The sequence below is a fragment of the Elephantulus edwardii genome, unplaced genomic scaffold (assembly GCF_000299155.1).
Source record: "Elephantulus edwardii isolate Elephantulus edwardi_28Jun2011 unplaced genomic scaffold, EleEdw1.0 scaffold00070, whole genome shotgun sequence".
In the NCBI taxonomy this organism is placed as follows: Eukaryota; Metazoa; Chordata; class Mammalia; order Macroscelidea; family Macroscelididae; genus Elephantulus; species Elephantulus edwardii.
This window is the reverse complement of record NW_006399820.1, coordinates 10,219,768-10,226,457: the sequence shown is the minus strand read 5'-3', so window position 1 is coordinate 10,226,457 and position 6,690 is coordinate 10,219,768. Positions and strand designations below refer to the sequence as shown.

The 6,690-nt window shown below is 41.8% G+C and overlaps 1 pseudogene; it reads left to right on the top strand.

The window, feature by feature from the left end:
* The first annotated feature begins 1,537 nt into the window (after nucleotides 1–1,537).
* Nucleotides 1,538–2,435, top strand: LOC102857274 (annotated as a pseudogene).
* The last annotated feature ends 4,255 nt before the right edge of the window (nucleotides 2,436–6,690 follow it).

Here is a 6,690-nt window from a genome sequence, read left to right as displayed (position 1 = left end):
TAGGAGACAGATGGGACAGTTCGTCTGTAAAGATTGGTCATAATATTCTAGCACCTCTAAGGCAATCAGCCTTAGAAATCCTGTAAATGTCATGAAAACTTTGTCTTATAGGGTCACTTTGAGTCACTTTGAATAGGATGCCATAATAGGATGGTAACTCGTTCCAATGCATTAAGAAACCCTGGTAACCTAGTGGTCAGACACTTGATTGTGAGCTGGAGCTCAGTGTTTCAAACTTACCAGGTGTTCTGCATGGGAAAATGTGGCCATCCACAAAGACTTACAACCTTGGGAACACAATGGGCAGTTCTAGTCTGTCCTACAAGATCACCATCAGTCTAAATCAAGCAGAAGACAATAAGTCTGGTGGATAACAAATGAAAGGAAACAAAGTGGGAGAGCAAAGACTCCTTTATCTTATTCCAGCTCTTTATTATTAGTTCTCTGCCTCCATGATCACCCTTCTTCTTCGGATTGATTTTCCACAGTGGTGCTAATTCTGCAGCTTGAGTCTACCTAAAATCCTTGTATGCCTATCTTGATCTCTTTAACTGTACATAAAATTCAAATTAAAACAGCAGGGCATGCAAAGTCCTTCCTGACTTGACCCTAAGGGCTGTCTCTTTTTACACCCTCAAATACTTTATTCTCTAACCATTAGGACTATTTTCAATTTGACCAGTCCATTGTGCTGCTGATAATGCAGTAAGTACCTTTGCCTGGGATGCCCTGCTTTCTTCTCTTCACTACCTCTCTTTCTCAGAAAATGACACTCATCTTTGGACTTTCATTCAACCTCTCCTTTCTTATTAATCCTTAATGTTGTAGTTGTTAGATGCTTCTTTTTAAAAAAAACTCAATTTCCACTAATAAGATTTTTCATGAAAAAAAAAAATCAAATATCTACCTGCAACACCTGTTCTTTCTAGACATATCTAAGAAGTAACTCCAAAGGCTCCCATTAAGGAATTACAGAGCCGAGACATTCACGGTGCTTAGTGCTGGACACATGTGTGTGGCTACATGGACAGTGGTCTGTGGCAGCTGAGCCGCAGCCTTGTGAGGGCAGCAGGAGAGGCAGAGCCAAGGGCAGAGCGGGCATGGGTGGGCCAGACTACTTTGTCGACAGGTCCATTTTTTTACTTCTGTAATTAAAGCCACACACCCAGAACAGGATTCCAGAGCACATGTATGGACGGACAAGCACAGACCCCACCTTCAGGTTGGAGCCCCTCTCCATCTGGTCATGAGAAAGTGGGGCGCCTGGCTTAGAATGTGCATTGGGTCGAGCGCAACAGTGCTGAGTTAGCCCAGTGTCCTCAGTCCAGCAAAAGCCAGTCACCTCCCTTCCTGGAAGGTGGAGTGACTGAACCGTAGCGCTGAGAAGGGTCTCCTCAAGCCAGTCCATCCAGGCTCATGCTGGGGACTGGGTCTCACCAGTAGCACAAGGAACTGAACTCTGGGTATGGAAAGGAGTTCTGTTCTCTGTTGAGAAGAGGAAACATGTGCCCCACAAGTTCGCTTGGCCAGTGGTATGATGACTTGTTTCCTTTGGTCCTTTTACATGAGAGAGAAAAGAGAGACTGATCAACAGTTGGCAGAGACTAAGGAGGAAAAGTCTGAGGCTGAGCCAATGAGCAACCTGCCACCAAGCACGCAGGAGCAGGCCAACACCAGGCTGTCTGAAGATGACTCATCAACTGATGAGACGTCTCTAGAGCTTGAGGAATCCATCAAAGTGGAGTCCATTCCTGGAAAGCGCCTGGCCCATGGCAGTGCCACCTCTTACAAAAAGTCCCTCAGACTCTCCTCCGAGGAGAGAGCAAAACTGAAGCTCCAATATGGACCAGATAATGTTGTGTTTAGTATTACAACCCAGTATCAGGGGGTTTGTAGCTGTGCAGGGACCATTTATTTACCTGTGGAACTGGAATGTCAAGGTCATCATTTCTGACATCGATGGGATAACCAAGTCTGACTCTTTGGGCCAGATTGCCCCTCTGCTGGGTGAAGATTGAACTCACCAGGGCATAGCAAAGCTCTGCCATTCCGTCAATGAGGATTGCTACAAGTTTCTGTGCGGCTCTGCCCATGCCATCCACATGGCCGACATGACCCGTGGCTACCTCCACTGGGTCAACGGCAAGGGCACAACCCTGCCTTGGGGCCTCTGATGCTGTCCTCCTGCAGCCTCTTCTCTGCCATCCACAGGGAAGTAGTAGAAGAGAAACCAGAGAAGTTTAAAGTTGAACGTATAAATGTTATCAAGAACTTGTTTGCCCCGTCCAAGCAGCCCTTCTATGCTGCCTTTGGAAACAGCTCAAATTATGTCTATGTTTACACTCCAAGTGGGCGTTTCAGACTGCAGAACATTCACTGCAAACTCCAAGGGGGAGTTAATACAGTCGTTATTCAATGCATTTCATGTGCAATGAAACTAAGTGATGACTGGTCCTACCTTATGCCCATGATTAGTTGAAGATCAAATTGTTGTTGTATCCAAGGTTTTCATGGGCTTATTTTCAGAAGTAAGAAGGATCACCCCTTTCTTCCTGTTGTGGTGGTGGTTGTGTGCCATCAAGTCAGAACATACTCATAGCTGACCTGCCAATGGGTTTTCAGAGGCAGTGAACCACATGGAAGGAGATTGCTCATCCTTCTCCTACAGAGCATTTTGTGGATTGTTAACTGCATGTCTTTGGGATTGCAACACAACTTCTTACTGCTAGGCCATTTGAGAGCTTGGCTGAAAGCTGCATAGTATCATTGCAATTAATACCTAAGCCTCAGCTGACAGAGGTGTGGAATGGTGTCTACATAAGCAAGATGCATTGGTTGGATGTTGATTTTAGTTCTTCCACATGGAAAATGGTAATTCCATGACTAAAGATCTAAGACTACAACCTTCACTATGGCTTACATTTCAACATTCAGAAATAAGTTTTCACCATTGGACTAGTAGGCAACATCATGAAAGATGATTGAAATTGTCAACTATTTCATTTTATGTGGATCCATAATCAACACCCATGAGAGCAGCAGGCAAGAGCTCAAAGGACATGTTGGACTGGGAAAATCTGCTGTCAAGGAAGGACCTCTCTAAAATGCTAATGAGCAATGGTGTCAGTTTAAAGATAAAGGTGTGTCGGATCCAACCCATGATATTTTCAATTGCTTCCTCTGCATTTGAAAGTGGGACAAGGAATCAGAATGAATACAGATCAATGTGAAATGGGGTGCATCATATCAGAGACTGTGAGGATGGTGCAAGATGGGTCAAGGTTCAGATCTTGTTCATAGGGTTGCTGTAAATCATAGTTGACTTGATGGCACTTAATAATCATCTTAAGTGCTAGTCAATTCAAGCGAAAATACTTAGTTGTACTTCTTTTCTTCAAGTTATAGTACACCTAATAACAGGAGCAAAGTGGGAGGGGAGAATCTCACTTGACAATTAAAATAATTCCATCTCTTCAGGATTAAAACAGTTGCTTTCAGGAAGAGAGGAACAGTTTGAAACTCCCCATGAAACAGTTTCTTCCCTTCTGAAGGAATTCATGTTTTCACCTCCACCCCAACATTTCTCCAGATGGTATTGGGTTGCAAGAAAACACAGATCATCACTGTGGCAAAGTGACGGGTCTGTCTCCCACCTTTGTTGAGGTGTCATTTGCCACATCAGGCTCTCAAATATCCTGCTGACTTAGGACTTATCTAATTTGGTTTATGGGACATTCCAATGCTAACAGGTACTGAAATCCCTGACCTCAAGCAACATTCCTGATTATGAAGCCCTATGTTCTCAGTCTACCTTAACCAGACAGAGTCCCTTAGACTTATCTGGACTCTGGAGCTTTTAACAGCCTTGCACCAAGAAATGTACATGCTCTCAGCACCGTGTGCTGGGTCTGGGAGTCTGGAGTCCTGATTCAGGACTATATATTTGGACTTGTCTTCTGCCAGCGCTATTCTGCTGTTCCTGTGCCATGTGCCAGTGTTATAAATTATCTCCATATAACACCCTAAAACCTTGTCATCTTATCCAATATTATGGTTACCCCAATTCTCCCTGAGTGTTGGTATATGCTTCCACATCCCAGAAATTGTGACTTTGAGGACAGAGTCTCATTGTCATAACTAAACTCTTGATCTCTTCCTCTCTCAGCGCTGGGATGAGTTTCTACTTCCCTTCCTTGACTTACAGGAGGTCCTACAAATCAGTGCATCTCAAAATTCAGTGTGATGCTAAATCACTCAGGGGTCCTATGAAGAGGCAGATTCCAGGCAGGTCTGGAATGGGGTCTAGGGAGTCTTATTTCTAACCAACACTCAAAGGACTCCAATTGGCTGGTACTCCAACTAACCTTTGAGAAGCAAGGCTAGCCAGTCATTTTTCTGTACTAGATTTTTTTTTTCCTTTCCACTGCGCTTCCCCTTGACAGTCATTTGTGATAAGAAAATAGGAGAGCAAGATGAGAAATCACGCTAGGAGATATTTCATGAATATCATCTCAGTTATATTGACTCTCAGGGGCATTGATTGTTCAGTGGTAGAATTCTCATCTTCTGTGTCAAGTTTGTTGTTGTTAGATACTATTGAGTCAATTCCTGGCCTCTAAAAAACATCCTGATTACACAGATTGTTTGTTCTTTTGGTAGTCATTCGAAGATTCAGTACTCTTTTTTTACACCACAATTCAAAGGCATCGACTCTTCTTCAGTCATTCTTACTCATTGTCCAACTTTCAGACGCATAGGAAACAATTGAAAATATCATGACTTGGATCAGGTACATCTTTGTCTTCAGGACTTTGTAGAAGTCTTTGGCAGCAGATTTTTTTCCCAATGCAACACATATTTTTATTTCTCTATTGCAAGAATTAGGTTCCCTCCCAGCTAATGCACCTCATGTGCAGTCGCCATCTGTCTGTCTTGTGTGTTGCTATGATACTAATCAGGTTTTGATGTTGGCTCCCAGACAAAGATGGACTGGGAAGAAAGGTGATCATGGGGTTAATGAAGGATGGAGCTGCATCTGTTCCACTGTCCATGAGGTCTCCAGTAGTCTATGGCACACTGTAACTCTGAATGCCACCAAATTTTCCTCTCCAGTTGGGACCACCATTGCTTCTTTGGGACTCCAATTCTTCTGTCCAGGGAGCCCTGTTAGTGCAGTAGTTAAGTGGTTGGCTGCTAACCAAAGGGTCAAATATTTGAAACCAATCAATCACTCTGTGGGGAAAAAAGAGACAATCTATTTCCATAAAACTATACGGCCATAGAAACCTATGAGGTGGCTCTAATCTGCCTTAGAGGGTTACTGTGAGTCAGAATTGATGGGATGGCAATGGATCAATGCTGTACAAATGTCAGTCATTACCTTTGTATTTGATTATATGTGTTTCTCTCCTTAGCTATAATTGTTTGAAAGCAGATCCTCAAACTGGTGGTGACAGGCTGTACATGGCCCCACAGATGTTTTCTTTTACCATCACAGCATTTAAAAATATATGAAGTGGTTGCCAAATGTAAAGCACTGATTCTCAAACCCCACTGCACATTAAAACCACCTGGAAAATGTCCACAAGTACAAGTTCCCCCTCCTTTTTTTTCTCATGAAAAATGTTTTTGAGTGAAAGTTTACAGATCCTACTGGTTTTTCATTCAAACTTTCATACATATTTTATGGCTTCAGGGGTTTTGTACATAGGGTCACAATGAGTCACAGGCAGTGTGAGGGCACATAACAATAACAACAACATAAATTACAATTTATAAGCAATTAGTTAATTAATTACTGACTTTGTCTAACTACCCCTTAGGGAACAAAGATGCTTAGTATTAAGAAGTTGCATGGTCAACCCAAAGGCAGGAGGTTCAAATCCACCAGTTGTATTTATTAATTTTTATTCCCCTCTTCTTCCCATCCCTGATAACCATTCAAGAATTATTCTTACGGTATGTAAACCATTCCTGGGGTTTTTACCATGTGGTCTTTTGCCATAATAATATTTTTGTTAATGATTTACAGCACACAGTATTATTTCCTCTAGATTATAACTTATTATACAGTGTTTCAAAAATTCTTTCTCATTCTTTTGTGTTGCCTGACAGCCTAATATGTGAATGTACTATTGTCTCTTTAGCCCTTTATCCATTGATGAACATTTGTGTTGTTTCTCTTTGCTCTTGTAAATAATTCTACCATGAACATGAGTGTACATACACTTTGCAGCACAGCTCTTATTTCTTTGGGGTACAACAACAACATATACTCATTAGTCAGTTTGCTGTACCAAATGGTATTTCTATACAAATTTTTCCCAAAAAAATTTCTAAGTATCAAACTACTTTCCAAGTGGTTGTACCATTTTACCTTTCCATCAGCAGAGGATGAATTTGAATCTCTTCACATCATTGCAAGGATCCATTGTTTGCTGTTTTGTTCTACCTTACTGTTTCTGCTGAAGTGAGATTATATTTCAGTGTTTCAATTTGCATTGCACAGGATAGGAAAGGATTCAGATTTGTTGTAATAGGGTTGATATGAGTCATATTCCACTAGATAACACCTAACAACAATAGGTAACAATCATGAGCATTTTTTGTGTGTGTTTGCTAGCCACCTGAATGCCGTCTTTGGTTGTGGGAAACCAAATTTCAAACTAATTTTAATGATAAACTAAATGT